Source organism: Cynoglossus semilaevis, chromosome 5 (assembly GCF_000523025.1).
Source record: "Cynoglossus semilaevis isolate Cse_v1.0 chromosome 5, Cse_v1.0, whole genome shotgun sequence".
NCBI classification, from domain to species: domain Eukaryota; kingdom Metazoa; phylum Chordata; class Actinopteri; order Pleuronectiformes; family Cynoglossidae; genus Cynoglossus; species Cynoglossus semilaevis.
In genome coordinates this window covers 17,339,200-17,357,098 of record NC_024311.1, presented here as the reverse complement: position 1 = coordinate 17,357,098, position 17,899 = coordinate 17,339,200, and the positions used below count along the sequence as shown (strand labels likewise).

The window sequence follows — 17,899 nt, the reverse complement described above, 5'->3', positions numbered from 1 at the left end:
CACGTCCCCCATACAGCTGATATGTAATCAGGCTGACAGCACTGGGGGGTGGGGGGGGTGGCAACACCTCTGCTTGAGTGACCTGTCACTTCCAATTGAAGAGTGGAAGTGATAGGAACCTGCGCCGGGGTAACAGGGAGGGGCTGTTGTTGCAGGCTACAACCTTCTCTAAGTGATGAGATCTGCAGAGCCCTAACACACACACACACACACACACACACACACACACACACACACCCCGCGCCGAGGAGACGACGGCGACGACGTGTTAGCCAGATGCTACGTTGTGTTACATTAGTATGCAGGGGAGGGGTCGGCGCCTCTGTGTGGCGCTGTGTGTCTTCATTCCTCTGAATAAGATACCGGTGAAACCACGGTGCTGCAGCGGAGCCATGTGACGGCCTGACCCTAATAACACGTCGTGTCGGGATATCCATCACCGATATCAGGTGGAGACACATAAATATTTATGCCATGGCAGAGAGAAAAATCACAGCCAAACCCAAGATTAGCCACGGCCAACTGTGAGTGTGTGTGTGTGTGTGAGCAGCGCGGAGGCCGGACCGTCCTGTCAGGATACACACTTTGTTATTGATCTTGAAAACCCAATCATGGCCGTAATTGAAATCCCCGCAGAATTAATTGGTTCATTCTGGGAGGCGTTGACTGTTGTCAGCCTGTTGTTACACATTTGTCACAGTTGTCGACGTCTCCACTAACATTTTTCATCCTGACTCCCCGACCCCACACACAGTCCAACTTAAAACAGGAAAAATGTGTCGGCTTCGACCATTATTAACCATTATTATTTAAATGTTCATATGGGTAAGAACTATGCAGTACTCATGCCTGCCACTAGAGGGCTCCAGGTACAATACCACCCAGACCTGATATCCCTGACTGGGTTGCATCATGAAGGGCATGTAAACATTCAGCCAAATCATTACACAAATTACTTTGGCTGCGGCGCCCCCTGATGAAAAACCGAGAGCATGTGTTTTTCATAGGATATTTTTTTACTTCTTATCCAGAGTCTGACTTACTGAACTGTTACTGAACTTTTTCAGGTGGTTGAGGGGGGAAATCCTGAGATTTCAGAATCTCAGGATTTGATGGGAACACAAATACAGTAAATGACACATTTTCAGAATCTCTGGATTTGATGGGAACTGGATGCACTGAGACCGTGTCGCTACGATCGTCCTTATTTACTTACACCGGACGTGGCCTCGCCTTAGAATCTCTGAATTCTCCCCAGATCAGGAGGAGATACAAGTACAAAATTTACATTTCGGTGGAGGAACAAACGAGGATTCGCCGAGACAATTATGATAACAACGTAAAGTGAACTTCAGTGGGATTTGTAAACATCGTTTATCTCCTCAGTATCTCTCTGGCTGAGGGTAATAGTCGCTGTTTGATTGCAATTTCACACTCAGTCAATTTTGTTCAGCATAACTAGGGTATTGATTTTCTTTTTTTACTGCTGTGCAGTGAAAACACGGATAAATTACAAGACGGGGATTTTTATCCTGTCAGATAAAGAAGACTCGTCCTCGGAATCCCGTGTAGAACATAAGAACTTCCAAATGATACTTTAGTAAATATAATTACAGCGGAGGCCATAAAGTGTTATAGTCAATCGACTTGTGTTGAATTTGAAACATTTCCTGCAGTAGTTACTGGTGGATTTAGGATCCTTGGAACTCCTCATCCTGAGAAAGCTCCTGAATATTCATGCAGATGACCCGAGGGGTCACGTCAAATGAGCGACATCATGCACATCATTATGGATCTACCGTCAGCGACTGCTCTCAGAGACTCTTGATCAACACAGCCACAGCAAAGACAAACAAACAAAAAAAAAACCACATCCTTGAAAAGCTGCGTGAAATATCAGCAGCTCGTCAAGTGAAGGATCGCAGCCTCCGCGCTTTGCCTATAAAACAGTCATTTTCAGTCGGGGGGGGGTTCAGGGTTCAGGGGTCGAGGGCGAGGGCGAGGGCCGGACGACTCCACGTCCTCCTCCAACCTGCTGCTCGTACTGAGCCGTTGGTCTGCACCACGATAACGCCATTATTCATTAGTCATTCAGCGCACAGAGCCGCTGTGACCCAAACCAGCTGCCCTCCCTTCTCCACCACCAACAAACACCCCCACACCTGCTCCTTAGGCTCCTCCTCCACCCAGATCTGTGTGGGAATCCAGGGCTCGTGGCACCGTGGTGTAGTTTATTAGAAGAGAGGGAGGAAAGGAGGGAGGGAGGTTCAAGAACAGAGGCGTTTAAGGCGTTTACTGTTGCTAACAGACATATTAGCTCAATGCTACTACGTTTTTACTCTTGTTTTTATCACACACTGAACACATCAGACGTTTTGAACCAATGGGTTTCAGACGCAGACGTTTCTTTGAAGTATGCAGCTATAACTGACCTCTTATCTCTGGCCACTTGGGGGCAGTGGATACCAGATAAAAACACAACACTGCCCTACAGATTTCATTTTTGTTTTGACTGCAGGAAGAGTCTGCAGTGCCAGTGCAGACGCCGGTGTCCAGATTTCCAGCCTGCTGGGTTGGCTGACAGTCAAACGGAGTTCTGTCGGCCACGTCTTTATCTCTGCCTCCAGGTTAGAGCTTGATCAAAGTGTACTGGAGCTCAGATACGGTGCCACCACCGCACCTATCAGCTGGAGAGCCAATCAGGCGGCAGGAAAAACAGTTTTCCCGCTTATAATAATTGTCTTTGTTCTGGTGGATTTCCAGTTTTAGTCTGAACACCGGAGGATGTGAAGTATGAAAATCCTTGTCGCCGTCAAAGGTCATGGAATATCACAGTTGTAGTGTCATCCCCTGGTGGCAGGTGACAGAACTGTTCCATTGTTGCTGCCTCGTGGGTGTTGACAGCTTCTACAAATAGGTGACATTTCTGTTCTTGGCTTGTTCCCCAATTACAACCTTATTTCATTTTACAGGAGTTTGTGCTTTGTCTTTGACAGAGCTCTCTCTCTCTCTCTCTCTCTCTCTCTCTCTCTCTCTTTAGTTTTATAGCTGTCTGCTTCCCCCTAGTGGAAGATTTTATTTCTCAGCTGCAGATGAATGCTTTGCAATAAATAAATAATTATTTTCAGACCAATTTACTGAAATTGGATATATTTTTTCAAGGCACCCCGGTGGTCTCTGATGGTACAGCAGTTGGAAATCACTGATTTATACGAATTAAAGCCGGTGTAAAAGGCAAAGGGAAAACCACAAACTGTTCTGTCAATAGTTAAGATAAACTATTAAACTATATTAATTAATACCTACTACAGGTGAGAACACCTGTTTTGAATTAAACCTGATGAAAAAGAGGGAGAAACATAAAGAAAGCGACTATCACAAAATCCAATTTCTGACTTTACAGCCTTTTCCCATAATTGCCTAAAACTTTTGCAGCGGACTGGATATTTGAATAATGCATGTAAAATGGTGAGAGCGACTCAATGGGATTTTTTTTTTCAGTCACAGGATGGTGAGATGTGATGTCCTTTATACGGAGGAAAAAAAGAAGCATGATGAATGAAACCACCTCTGCAGGGCAATAAAGTGTTCCGATTTTCAACATTCTCCTTTCCTGCTGCTAACACCAGGCACCGAACGCAGCAGGAGAGAAAATAATGAACCACACGGATGGAAACCACCGAACAGGGGGCCTGAAATACCACACAATCACTCTTATTACAATTTATTATAAAAAACACGGCATCGTCTCCAACTCCCTTCTAGTTTGGACACATTTGAGGTCAGGAGATGCACAGATTTCCCAGGGTTGATTACCATGGTAACAGAGTCATGTGGGGGTGTGTGTTGTGGAAGGCGTCCTGGTTTCACAGTCACTTCACTGTGTGAGGATTTTTGTGATGACGAATTTGTCAACAGAGGTCAGCAGTGAGTCTGGGGTCAAGAGAATCATCTGGGCTCAGAGAAAGTTCTGGAGAATATAATTGGCACGGCGTACGCTACGTACAGATCGATGCGTTGTTTTTGGCGCGTCACTGGTCGAAACGCCGCAGTACCGAACTTTTGAGATCGCAAAAAGATGTGAACCGAAAAACCGAGTTTTCAGATTTTACACAATTAAATGTACAGACTCGATCGCTCCACACTGCCCCTGGAGGTTTCAGCGGGACATGAAGAAGAAGAAGAAGAAGAAGAATTCAGGGGGACATGAAGAAGAAGAAGAAGAAGACGTTGATGATGTAAGATCGTGGTGACATAAGAGGAGAGATGTGACTGGCTGCTGAAACCAGAGACTTCAGACACACTTTAAAGATGGCCGTGGCACCAGGGCGGCGTGAACACGGGAATCAAAGGGACGACAACGTTCTTCTCTCGGTCCATGTGTGGGAACGTAACACGTTACAGAAGGTTGAAGTATTTAAAGAGAGAGTACTACATATAAAGTCAGGAGTACTACTCAGTTTTGGTGTAAAGTTCTACTCTAGTTTGTAGAGGGGACTCTGAAGATGACTAGTTTTTTTTTTCTTTTTTTAATTAAAGCCATGGTTTTACTGCTGTCTTTCTCGTACCCATAATGCCTCACTATCATCTCCATCAGTGACTTATGTCTGGGAGCTGTTTGTGGCTGCGTTGCCTGGCGCTAATATTAAGACATCTTTTCTCTTGGCATTTTAATTAGCTCCGTTGCAGCCGGTGACAAATAAGAAAAAGATTATCACCTGTCTGCAGTCGATGGAGGACGAAACAGACTCACACGCTGCAGAAAAAAAATTAACTTATTTTTTATTGTTTATATCTACTGAAATAAACATTGTTTATATCTACAGATAAGAAATATATAGAAAATAGATAGAAAATATATATTTCTATAGAAATATATATTCAAGCTTTGAAATACACTCTGCTCCAGACATGTTGTATGGATGGTTGACTTTGTCTCTAAACACAACTTGCTGCTACAGTAGGTTGAAGATGGTCATTTTGTTTTTCGTGGACGGCTTCTGTTGCCGAGGTGAAGGTAGATTCAGTCGAGGCGGCACCGAGGGGGGAAATAAAAACCACCGTACTGAAAAAAAACACACCGGCACCGAATTCACCCTCAGAGCAAATCAGAGAGTTTAAAAACCCAGCCAAGCTCCATCACGTTCTCAAACATCTGGGTCCTTTTGGTTCCCACAGTCTGGAACCGTTTCATATTAGCCTGATGCTAGTGAACTAGCAGTGCCGTGTCTTTGGTCAGCTCTCCTCGTGTTGAGCTCTGTTTGTTATTACGTTGTTATGCTGATCCATCATTGTTCACTGACTGACTTTTCATTTTCATTTTCACCCGTTGTTCTCCCGTCAAAGCGCGGCTGATTACAGCAGGGGATCATGAGTCCAGACGTGAATCAAACACAGGCACCGTGACTGAATGCTAAGAGAATAGTTGTAGGGCTCTCTCCGCACACTGGCAGATCAATGACTTCCTGCTCCGACTGGAGTTCACGTCAGTTCATCACACGGACTCTAAGAACATGGAGATCTCACCGTCTAGCGTTCACTCCTCCACAGGTTTTTATTATATATTTCCCAGTCCTGGCACGAGGACGTCTTTATCCTGAACAAATGGTCCGTTCCCAAACATTGTGCTTTTTTTTTAAAAAAAAAGAAGCCTTTATTGGCTCCAGTACAGATAATCTATCTGAGAGTAATATATGATTGAAGCTACGCTGAGCCTCATTGACACTGCGGTGTTAATAGCTTCACTCAACGATTTTCTGTCCTTGATGCATTATGAGTGGGGCGGCGCTGAACCTGGGTTCACTCTTCCATGTGTCTCTATTTCAAGAAGCCAGAAAAATATTATTATCCAGTCAGGTTTCTGCTTCTGCTGTGATTCTCCTCCTTCACCTCCTCTCTCTCTCCTTCTACTCTGGGCGTCTTAGGCCAATCACCTACTGCGTTTCACTCTCTAACCACATCATGACAACAACACGACCACAGCGGCGTACAGAGAATCTGTGATTATGTAAAAAGTCTGTTTGACGTTCACCAGACTTTCCTGTCATCAGTTATTGAGTAAGATTTCCCAGAAAGTGGTTTGTGTGAGTGTTTACAACCAGATACGGGCCATGATCTCAGAGCTAAGGAAAAGAAAAACATCTTTCCAGAATTGTCTAAATGTTTGGAGAGGACGTTGATCTCGGAGCTGCAGCGGAGGAAGAAAAACCTCTTGGCCTGTGGTTCCAACGAGCAAAATGGTACAAGACTGAAACTTTGGATAACGCAAACCAGGTTTTGGTGAAAAACCTCTCTGACATTAAGGTCCCTCCAGTCAGCTGCTCCCTGAACGTCTCTGTCCAGTCTTTTTCCACCGACCATTAAAGCTTTTTCCATCTGCGCTGCATTAGAATTTGAAGAGGTTTTAGGGTGAAGAAGTTTTCAGCTTCAGCTGCTGGAGAGTTGTGTATAATCCTGGTATGGCTGTAGAAGGGTAGAAGTTGCTGAAGAAGGATCGGGTCACATTTGACTTGTAAATATCAAGGTTTGGGCAGGAGGCCACGGAATATTTTATGTCTCTGTTAAATGCTGAGAATTAAAAAAAAAAAAAAAAAAATCAGCGTCTGTGTGTTCGATTACAGTGAAACTGACACTCTCTTGTGCCTGGAACGACACGTCTGGTGGCTGTTCCCGGAGCCGAGGTTTGGTTTAGAAAAGACAGCTTGTTTTGCTGCAGTGTATGTGATGCTAGCTTCCAATTATGGAGGACGAGTTTCAGCACAAATAAAGTCATTTATCACGGTTTTCTTTTCAATAATTATACCTGCATGTTTTTAATGTTGCTACTGTGAAACAAACCCATTTATTTTTTTGTGCCTCCAAGACTTCAGGGGTCTCTCCAGGTCTGGCGAGACCCCGTCTGAAGCTCATTAAGGCGTTTCACTCTCCTCTCTCTGTCAGAGACGGTGTCAGACGGTAGCAGCGAGAGCCATGCTCCACCAGCAGCACCGGTAATTTGACAGCGAGCACAGAGGATGCAGAATAATTGGAATAGCATTTATGTATCATTGTGACACTGACGGAGAGTGAGATCAACGTTTAACCCTCGTGGAGCCGGAGAGGAGACGGGAACCAGGACTGACAAACGAGACGTTTGACCTTTTGTCAGTTTGTGTCCGAGCCTCGTCTCAAATGTTGCCCCTTGTGAACATCGTGCCAAAGAAGCAGCAACACTGCAGCAAAAACATTTTTTTTTTTCTTCGCTGTCTTAAATCAGATCTAACCCAGGAGACAAACACAGACACAGAGTGAGAGATTCCTGCCGGTCTTTCTGTCTTTCACTCATCGTCCTGTGTTAAAAAAAAAAAAACCCAGCCTGTAATTCACCCGTCTCAACAGCCACGCTCCAACAGCACTAACCAAAACATGCCGTGTACATCAGCGCCTCCTCTCCCAGGACTTTTTAATTGGGTCTTTACACAGAACAGTGTTTGAGGCCCCATGGATTCCAATGAGGAAAAATCTTCCCTACGAGTCCAACGTCTGATGACAAACAGGAAGAATTTCTCCGTGGTTTCCTTCATCGTCGTTTATCAAAAGATGAGAAATAGATACACGGCACGTCGATTTCTAAAGACACTTAGACAGAAGAGACCAACGCTGAGATATGTTAATTTCACATGTGTCTGTGCCTCAGCCAATGGAAGAAGAAGAAGAAGAAGAAGTCGAAGTAGAAATAAAAGTCTGGAGGGACGGCTGCTCCCAGACTCTGGACAGGCAGAGAAAATGACTTTTTGTTCTGCCGTCGTTCTGGACACTGCTGCCAATCTCAGAATACGGGAACAGCCGGGAGTAATGAGCAGGATTACCAAGGGAGACTGGCAGGAATAGTGTGATATCAAAGGAAATCCAGTCGGTCGGGGACACACAGACAGCGCTCCACTTCTTTTATTCATCGCTTGTTGAGCCCAGAGTGACTCAGCTCACTCTCCTGTTGTCAAACCCTGTCATTATCCATTACTGTGTTTCTGTGCCTCGCTGTGGAACGCCTCCACTGCTGCTGCTGCTAACACTGCTGCTGCTGTTACTGCTGCTGCTAACACTGCTGCCGCTGCTGTTACTGCTGCTGTTGCTGTTGCTGTTGCTGCTGCTGCTGCTGCTGCTGCTGTTGCTGTTGCTGTTACTGCTGCTGTTACTGCTGCTACTGTTACTGCTGCTGCTGCTGCTGCTACTGCTGCTGCTGTTATTGCTGCTGCTGCTGCTGTTACTGCTGCTGCTAACACTGCTGCCGCTGCTGTTACTGCTGCTGTTGCTGTTGCTGTTGCTGCTGCTGCTGCTGCTGCTGCTGTTACTGCTGCTGCTGTTACTGCTGCTGCTGCTGTTACTGCTGCTGCTGCTGCTGTGTGACTGTGCACTACAATCAGGTTCAAGTTAATGTTATGTGTGGGCTTTTGTATGTGTGTGCGTGGCCACAGTCAGTGTGTGTACCTACGTACTTGAGGTTAGTGTTTGCCCTGCAGGATCTGAGTGGTGGGCAGATTTGTTGAGTGTTGCACCTGTGTTAATGCCTGGTTAAACACCCAGAGTGATTTAGATCATTCAAACAGATAAAAAACCTGGAGCTGTGGCCATTCAGCTTTGAAAACACACTCACACACACACACGTACACACACACACACACCTGTTAGTCACTCATTAATGACAGTTTTGCGTCGAGGAGCTCCGCTGACATTTCATGGCTTTTAATGGATTCGACTTGGAAACAGAATTTTACACGAGTCTAAACTAAACCTCACGTTAAAGCAACAAAAATGATTTAATTCATTAAAAATCAAAACAATTTCAAACTGTGGTACCAAAACAAAAAAATGGAATTAATTCCAACTCTGTTAACTTCACGCACCCTAAAGGGGCCCTGCCCCCCACTTTGGGAACCACTGAACCAATAAGAGAAATGGAACAACCGTTTTGTCCTTGGGTTTGTGCAAAAAAAAAAAAAAAAAAAAAAAATACTGAGATCTTCCAAGAGTTTTTTTTAAAGAAAATAAATCATGTTTTTTTTTTAAACTAAATGCTACAAACAGAACCAAAGCGACTGAACATTTCCTGTCAAACTCCCGGGCTCATCATCGTCATGACAGACTGTAATTTTACCGTAGTGTTTAAAAACAATAATTATTATAACAATAATGATAGTAGAAATAAAAGGGAAATCAGTGTAATTGGCCTCTTCGTGTTCCCATTGTTCAAATTATAAATCTGCCTCTGACTTTTCCACAGCCTTAAATAAAATAAAGAGTGGTTTCCTTTTTTTCGCAGCACTCTAAAAGAAATTCCTAAAAAAAATAAAGACGAAATGCAAAACGCCTGTCAGTGAGTCACTGGGTGTCAAGAACACTCTTTAGATCGGTTCCTTCAACGCCTCCAAGACAGGCTAGAACAGAGACACGTTACTTCGAACTTTTCTATCTTTCACCAGTGTTGGGTCTGTTATCATTTAGCCCAAACTTTAAGAGAAAAAAAAAGAAGAAAGAAAACGGTCTGACTGTGTCTCCACAGAACAAGTACGTGGTAGGACTGAGGCTCAGCGGTCTGAGGCCGTGCCCTACTTTCTCTCCACTCACCTGTGTTACCTTTGGGAGGGCGGGCAACGGACCGCGACTGTTAGAGATCCAGGAGATGGACAGGAAGGTGAATGTGTATCTATGCACGAGTGCATATGTGAGAGGGAGGGAGAGAAATGGGGGGAGAGGGGGAGGGTGTTGAAAAAAAGTACTTGTGATTTTGGAAATGAAAAGAGCAGAAAATACAGACTGAGTGATGACAGGAAGTGTCTCATAGCTCCTGGTCCTCAAAAAACCCAAAATTGACCAATGCCTGGGTTATGAGTTATGAGCTATGAGTTTTGAATTTTGAGTTTTGAGTTTTGAATTTTGAGTTTTGAGTTATGAGTTTTGAGTTATGAGTTATGTTTGTTCCAAAAATAGTTACATCGTGGGCAACTGGATGAAGTAGGTTTTTTTTTGAAGACGTTTCACCTCTTCCTCCAAGAGGCGTCTTCAATTCTGACTGACTACTGGGAAGTTCTGGTAGTTAGCCTACAGGGGGCAGCATACCTGTAACAAGGTTTGTTGCAGAAAGGGGGAGCTAGAGGTGTGGTGAAACACAACCTGTTCTAAGGAGGACAGATTATTTTTCTTGTTTTCAGGGAGGGGGGTTGAATTTTTTTGGGGAGAGAACTCAGGATGACATTAAAGGGGGGGGATGAAATGTTGTGTCTCAAACCACCTCCTCTACTGAGAGCTGGTTTCTCCAGATTGACATAGAAGGCTTCCTTCACCCCCCCCCCTCTCAAACCATCTGGCCGCCCTTTAATACAATGCTTGGCAGCCAGACACCGAGGCAGCCGAAATATTCTTAGCCTGGAGTCACTTTTCACAAAGACTTTTAATGAGTACAGTCATTTACAAGCACCGCAAACACTTGGCAAACAAGGCTTGTTTTCTTTTCTCTCTCTGCTCCTTTAAAGTGGATTTAAGGCAGGTTTGAGATCAGGAGTCGTAATAACCAACTCCTTAAGAGTCGGATTTATAATATCTGTATAAAAATGTGGTTATCTGTGTACGAAAACCTGTACGGAACAAGATCTTTTTCTCTTTTCAATTAAAGAGAAGGTGGCGCTATTGAGTTGTTGCTCTGAGGTGAAAATAAAACGCACTTCAGCGCACTGACCTCATCGATTCATTACCTCTCAGTGCAGTCGATTTTTTTTAGTGGAAAGTGCGAAGGAAGGAGGAGATGAAGCAGCCAATGAAGTGTGACCACAAACTCAGAGCCTGAATTGATCAGAGGAAGTTGAAGAAAACGCAAAAACAAAACAGGTTTAAACATCAGTTCTAGCTTGTAGTTCAGTAATAAACCACGGGTTGATTTTTCTGAAGTTTTTAAAAGTACGAAGTAAGAACATTTTCTACTCTTCAGTTTTAAACTTTTCTTTAATATATTCCGGTGTTTTTATATATTTTTTATTTTTTATTTTATTCCTCCCACACTTTGTGCAGCAGCAGAGGAGAAAGTGCCAAAAGATTAAACTACTATTTACTTTTAAATGCAAAACCAGTCAGCCCCCAGTCAAGCATCTCGGCAGCGGAGTCGCTGCAAACACTCCGGAGGCTCGGGGCGTGAGCGCCACCATGTGATGAGCATTCATTTATTTCCTGCTCCCTGATTCGCTCTGTAAACACCGACGCCCTGAAAGTAAGTCAGCGGTGCGTCCAGTACTGATGTAACTGCTGTGTCCACACACACACACACACACACACACACACACACACACACACTGGAATGAATAGTAGAAATAATGCTTCTTTTTTTCACTCACTAAAAGTGTTGGTGTAAACAAGATAATTAAGAGTCAACCTTCCAGAAAGAGACGCTGTTGCTGTTCGCTTTAAAAAAAATCAGAATTCACTGTCGTGTTAAGGTGGATTTGGAGAGAGTCTTCTGGAATAATTAAGAAAAAGAAAAAAAAAGAGCAACTTTAGCAACTTCACAGCAACAACAAGGACAGAGAGAAACCACGGTTCTGATAAGACATCGACACCATCGGCAACCGTTGACATTTTTGTTTCTCCTGGTTTATCAGCTCAAAAAAGACAAAAAAAAGCCAAACGGAACCGATGTGTTGTATATTACAAATATATGTTTATACATGTGTTAAATGATATATTGACATCCGGCTGCGTTGCCTCACAACAAGGACGGGAGAGAAAGAATCGCCCGACTGTCTTGTCTTCTGATCAGCGTGTTCACAAAGTTTTAAGTCGGACGTCAGTCATCTGAGGTCGAAGCTGAAACTCTAAACTGTTTCTGTTCTGACCCAGAAGTTGAGCCTCATTTTTATTTCTCTCTCTTCACAGCGGTGGTGAAATTCTCACAATACAGAAAGTAAAAGAAGGCCGAGCTGCGGCTCTGCTTCGCCTTCATTTCTGGATCTTTCTCTGTGTGTGTTCTGTGCTCAGAGACCGGCCTGCCAAACACGTCCAGCGTCTAACCTCGGCGGGTGAGTCGGCTGACAGCTCTGATGTTGGTAGAAAAGAGCCTTCCACTGATGAGGGCTGCGGACCAGCGCGGTTTTAGTCACTGGAGCGTTGTGAAAGCGCCCGCTCTGTGGGAGCTGTGTGTTATTGAATGGCGCTCACTTTGAACTTAGTGCCTTGCTCAGCGGCTGACAATGGTCTTATGTAGCAAATATATATATATACGCTTTTAGCAATTTGTGGAGCATCAACAGCGAGATCCAAAACCCTGGTGGGCCTTGGGTGGAAGGCAACAAGACGACGAGAATAAAAGGAGAGGCAGAATAAGGACGTGGAGAAACAAACAGAGACCCTACCAGAGGTCGATAAATGACACGAGGAATGGACCAATAAAATAGGCCAGAGAGAAGAGGTGGGCAGTGTGGAGAGAACAGACCTGATCTGATCTCATGAAAACTTAAAGAATATCATTAAAAAGTTTAAAAAAAAGAGCAGGACAGGACCAAAAACTATGTAAAAAACATGTAGTAAACACAGCATGATGCACTCATGAGCATTAGCACTAGCACGTTGGCTCCATAATTTCCCAGGTGTCATCAGTGAACCAGGCTGGAAAACGTGTTATTGTTACAGTAGAGCAACATTTCAGACAGTTGGCAGTTTGTTTTTTTTTCAGCGATCTTTTATTCCCCAAAGGCAGGGGTGTTAAACTCCCGACCCGTGGGCCACTTCAGGGCCAGATTTTAGATTTATACTTAAACCTCAGAGTTATTTTTTAGGTGTGCGTGAACAACAGAGTCCTCCTGACTGACAGACTGGTGCGGGACAAAACCACAGCTCAAACTGGAGCTCACAGGAAACACAGCCTCGTGTTTGGACAAAGACGCGACAACAGAAACCGCCCGGCGTCTCAGCCGCCGCGCTGCCCCTAATGGTGGCCGTCAACAAACCTCAGACCGAGCTGGATCCACTTTGCGTGGTGTCAGCGCAGCGTTATTAATGACAGCCACTTAAAACCTTATTACAGCCTCTGCTGGAGTGAGTGCCTGACGGCTCTGTGCTTCAGCCTGACAGGGATCGGCCAGGTAATGAATAAACGACGCCCAACCACCGCAGACACATAATATCACACTACGTTCATTTCAGGAAAGGAAAACAAGGAAGTTTATAAAAGTGAGAGACGGAGTCGGTCTTCTTCACCGTTGGCAGCCGGGTTACAGGAAGTGAAACCCTGACCCCTAACCTGTTTCCTTGTTGGGAGAAGAATTTACTAGAACGTTTCCATCAAATGTCTGTGTTGTAGATTTGATATTAAAGAGTCGAATTTGAACTCCTAGTTATTTTTAGAGTTAAAATATATTTTGTCCAAATTTCCAAATCACACAAATCACGTGTTTCAAGAGGAAACATCATTTCTTTTTAAACACTAATTTTTACCTGAAACCTCCGTCCTTGGATTGGACAGAACAGACAGAATTCCACTGAAAATTTTCATATAGAAAAACTGCTTAAAAAAGTGTTGACATTCACAGTAATCGGAAATGTAGAGAAATGTCTTTGTTGTTTTTATATTTTAAAAAATAGTGTAAAAGAACATAAAGAAGGTAACGCCATTGTTTCCCAAAGACTGGGTCGCGACCCACATGTAGGTCACAAAATTATTATTTTTGGGGGCGTCGTCTCGCATCATGTTTCCTGGTAGTTTATGAATAACGTCTACTGACTCGGGTCGCGAAGGTTTGTGACAAAGGTTTGTGAAAATATGGGTTTGGGAAACACTGCCCCCCTGTGTTCTCGCATGAACTGAAACACGGAAATAACAACAGCACCCCCCCACCCCCCGCCTGTTATTATTTGATCCAATGACCTTGACATTGATAATATGCGATGATGATTGCTGTAGCGCCCCCTAGGCTCACATGGGTTTGAGACACCTGTTCTACACCCATTCATCTTCTTCATCTTCTTCATCGTCTTCACAACTTGACGCTCGAATTTTGACAAAATGATGTTGTATAAAGCAAAAAAAGGTTTGAATGGTTGTTGAAAATCAACTCATCTGTGTTCAGGGCAGGTGATGGAGGAAACAGGAAGTGTTCAGTGTTCAGTGTTCTTTCTGCTGGGTAATTCCCTTCATCCCCTACGGTGAGGTGCAGTAATTGTGCCGCCTGACAGCGTGGAACGGCGCCTCCCGTTGAGTGTTTCTATCATTTGAAGGTTATGGAATTTGGATGAAACATGAGCTGCATCATTTGAATATTGAATTCCAGCCTGATGATGTCTGCTGTACAGGCAGACTCACTCAGACGGGATGAATGAGGACACGCACTCCCGTACTTTTAAATTCTACAACGATCAAAAACAGAGAGAAAGAGTCTGAGAATCAGACTTAAACTGTTTTTTTTTTTATAAGGATTAATTCCCGCAAACAGTATCTGTGGAATCGCCCCACGTTTCTCAGTATTGTCAGAACATCAGTGATTTCTTTGACTGTGAACGCTGTGTGTAACGAGTTTTTAATTAAATATTACATGTGTGTTTTGACTCTATCAGGGATTTAGGAGTATTACCTTCTGGGCGTTTCTCCCATTCCTGCGTAAATAACGATTTCCCAAGGAGGATGTGACAGAACCCGGTGTGACTCAATGTATCTTAGTCATTGTGAAGTGTTTGCTAACAGTGAACGTTTTTTTAAAATTCTAAATCCCAGCTACTAAAACATGTCAAACCTCCGCAGCACACCGGCTGTGTCAGGCACATCTAAAAAAATGGCAGCGACTTTTTTATTTCTTTTTTTTTTACCGCTACAACAACACATTCTCTCTCCTTTCCAAAAAATACTTTTTAAAAAAAAACAGCTTTCATGAGCCAAAATCCATGTTAACAGACTATGTTAGAATGTTGGGGGGGGGGGGGGATGGGGGGGGGCTCCAACATCTGTGCTGTAATGTAGCCAATAAACCAGCTGTGTTCAACCCGCGGTTCCAGTGGTACGAGCTCCTCTAAGACAATGACGGCAGACGCCGAGCGTCGTCTTAACAAGTATTTCCCACAGGTCCAAACGTGGGCCCGTCTGCCGCACGGAAGGACGCGCTAAACAAACGAGAAACCAAATGTAGACAAATCACAGACACGCCATTAGATGCTGTCAGTTGGCGTTGACTGCTGGGCCGCAGGGTCTCCTTCTGCCAGACACCGGCCAAAAAAAAAAAAAAAAAAGATAAAACAAGACTTTGGATCCACAAAAAAGTCAGTGTTAAACCTGTGAGGGATGAATCATTTCTTGAAACTCTCATCTATCTCAGGTTTCCAGACGGATATAAACAACAGTACTGACGTTTCTCTCTTTCTTAAGGTTATTTTTTTTGTCATTCTTTCATAAATTTCACATTGAAAAAAAAAAGATATATTTGGTCTCGCTGTGCGTTACCTTTTAACACCTATTTATCCGTTAACTCAATAAATTAATTCCCCGTTTAATCAATCAATCAACTAATACAACATGAATTCAATATTTGTATATCGAGGACAACCTTAAGCGAGCACTCAATAAATTAATTCCCCGTCTGTATTTTCTTAGCGACAGACACAGACACGGATGTTATTGAAACGGTATTAATGACAAGTCGGTCAAACAACAGTGGTGTTAAACAGTACTCCAGGGAATCAGGATGCAGTAATCGCTCCAAGGCCGAGAACCATCTGCGTTTGAATGAGGGCGTTCTCTGGATGAACAATGTTACCTGCACCACCCTGTAACAACACCACAACCACAACAGTGCTAAGAACTCGTAGACCAGTACACCTGTACTTCGTAGACTCATAAAATCTGACAAAAGTATCGCCGAGATGAGATGAAGATCACAACCCCTTCAAAGTTCACGTTCTGCGGAGAGCAGTAATGGAAAAGGCCAGCTGTGTTTCCACGGTGTCTGGAGTGACAGGTCGAGGGGCAGATCAGCCCGACCTCCGACAGCAGCCTCCTCTCTGTGTGTGTGGGTGATTCTTCCAATCCTCAGTCTGCTGGTGCCACGGCACCGTTTGCTTCTCTTTGCAGCTCTTGCGTGGGATAAGAATAAATGTGTGTGTACAGAGAGCAGTGAATGTACAGGAGGTCGTCTGCCGCCTTATTTAAAGTCGGGATTCACGACCTCCAGGATCGTCGCCTTTGTTGGGGAAAAAAAAAAAGATGATGTGTTGACAGATGAAAAAGAAGGACAAAGGAAGGACAGCAGCCAGGTGTCTCCACAAATCCCCGTCCTGGAGTGGGCGTGGCCTATGTGCCTTTCTGTGAGGGTGACATTTTGCCACAGAGAACACCATCACGCCCCTCACTCCTGCTCAAAAGGGCTTTTAAGAAATGTGGCAAGATAAATGCCGCCCACAGAGATTGCTGTTCCTCTATTTTTTTTTTCTGTCCCTCCTGCCAAGTTGAAAGGGTTTTCAAATATTCATAAACATTCCCATCCACGAAGAACAGCTGCAGACGCCTGTGCCTCATCACCACAGAGAGGTCACGGGGGGCAGTAAAGGCTGCCGCTCAGGTGGAGGTAGTTCTGGGGTTGTTTTGAACGGCATCGATGTCCAGGATTAAATCTGTGATTTAATTTTGAAGCCATTGATCGTCTTGATCTCTTCCCTCTGATCCTGATTCGCAAATGCGTCGACACGTGATTGGCCGAGACTCCAGGTTGAACAACATCCATGTGAACTTTACTGAACCAGGAAATGTGATTAAGTGAATAAAACAGAAAGTCAGGGCTTGGACCGGAACCACTCCATCAACTGTCCTTTGAAGTCATCAAAGAAAAGGCCGTCGCACTCATGCTGAGCCGACACGTCAGATGATATCGAGAGCTGACGTTGGCATTTGATTTTTTTTCCACTTTATTTTTCACTCTAACGGTAGCTGTCTGTAATTAGCTTCAGATAATTAACGTCCGAAATATTTATATTCCGAGACAAGAAAAAAGAAAAAAAAATCCAGAGAACATAGTCACCGTGCAGAAAATTAAGACATTAAGACCAGGATATTGGAGCGGAATTGAATCTCACAGCAAATGTGTGAAGCTGAACGTGTCCGCTCCCTGGGTTACGCCTGTCGAACCCTGATTAAGGACATAATGTGAAAAGTTCCGGCAAAGAGAATCAGTGAAATGAATTCTGCTCATCGTCTCTGCACATATGGGTTTTAAATGAAACTAGCGAGGGCAAATGTTAGCGCCGCAGCGAACCAAGAGAGGGAACGTTTCATTAACCCGTGAGCTGGCGTTTTTGTCAGTCGGTTGTTTTAGCCTCTCAGCCTGGAGATGAGGTCTGGCCTGTCAGACGGGAGCCATGTTGGTTACTGCTGGTGAAGGCCAATCACAGTTAGCATGTTAGCTCTCAGCTGCGGAAGGTTAACACCTTGCGGAGATGAGTAACGGTGCGTTCATGGCTAGAAAATGACCCACGTTAGCAAAAGCAAAAGGCCACTGTCATTAAAAATAAAGCCATAAAACAGGAACCCGTTCCACAGGGAGGCGTCTGTGTCAGAGAGACCATGAAGAAGTGGTGTGAAATTCACTGGTTCAATTTTCCCATAGGAACAAAACAAAAATCCCCAAAGCAAAAATGATTTGTGCTAAATTTCAGGGTTGAAATTGATGCGTTAAAAATCGAATGTTCTTCGCCAAATAATGAACGTTGGTACGTCTCCAGTTCCTCAACGAATCGCGCACAACGTCCTCTTTGGAAGCACCAAATGTCGTTTGATGTTTACAGCGTGAAAAGATATAGATAATAAAGGCATTCCTTCACAGGAATCCCAAAGATATTCACCGTGTAATCCAGGGTTAGCATCTACGATAACCTGACGATCAGGTGGCTCAACATGAAGTCA

At 44.1% G+C, this 17,899-nt stretch overlaps 1 protein-coding gene across 1 annotated transcript in view; it reads right to left on the bottom strand.

Annotated features, from left to right (window-relative positions):
* chst8 (carbohydrate (N-acetylgalactosamine 4-0) sulfotransferase 8) overlaps positions 1-17,899 on the bottom strand; it is a 108,925-nt gene that overhangs the window by 5,663 nt on the left and 85,363 nt on the right. The gene's annotated exons all lie outside the window — the stretch shown is intronic.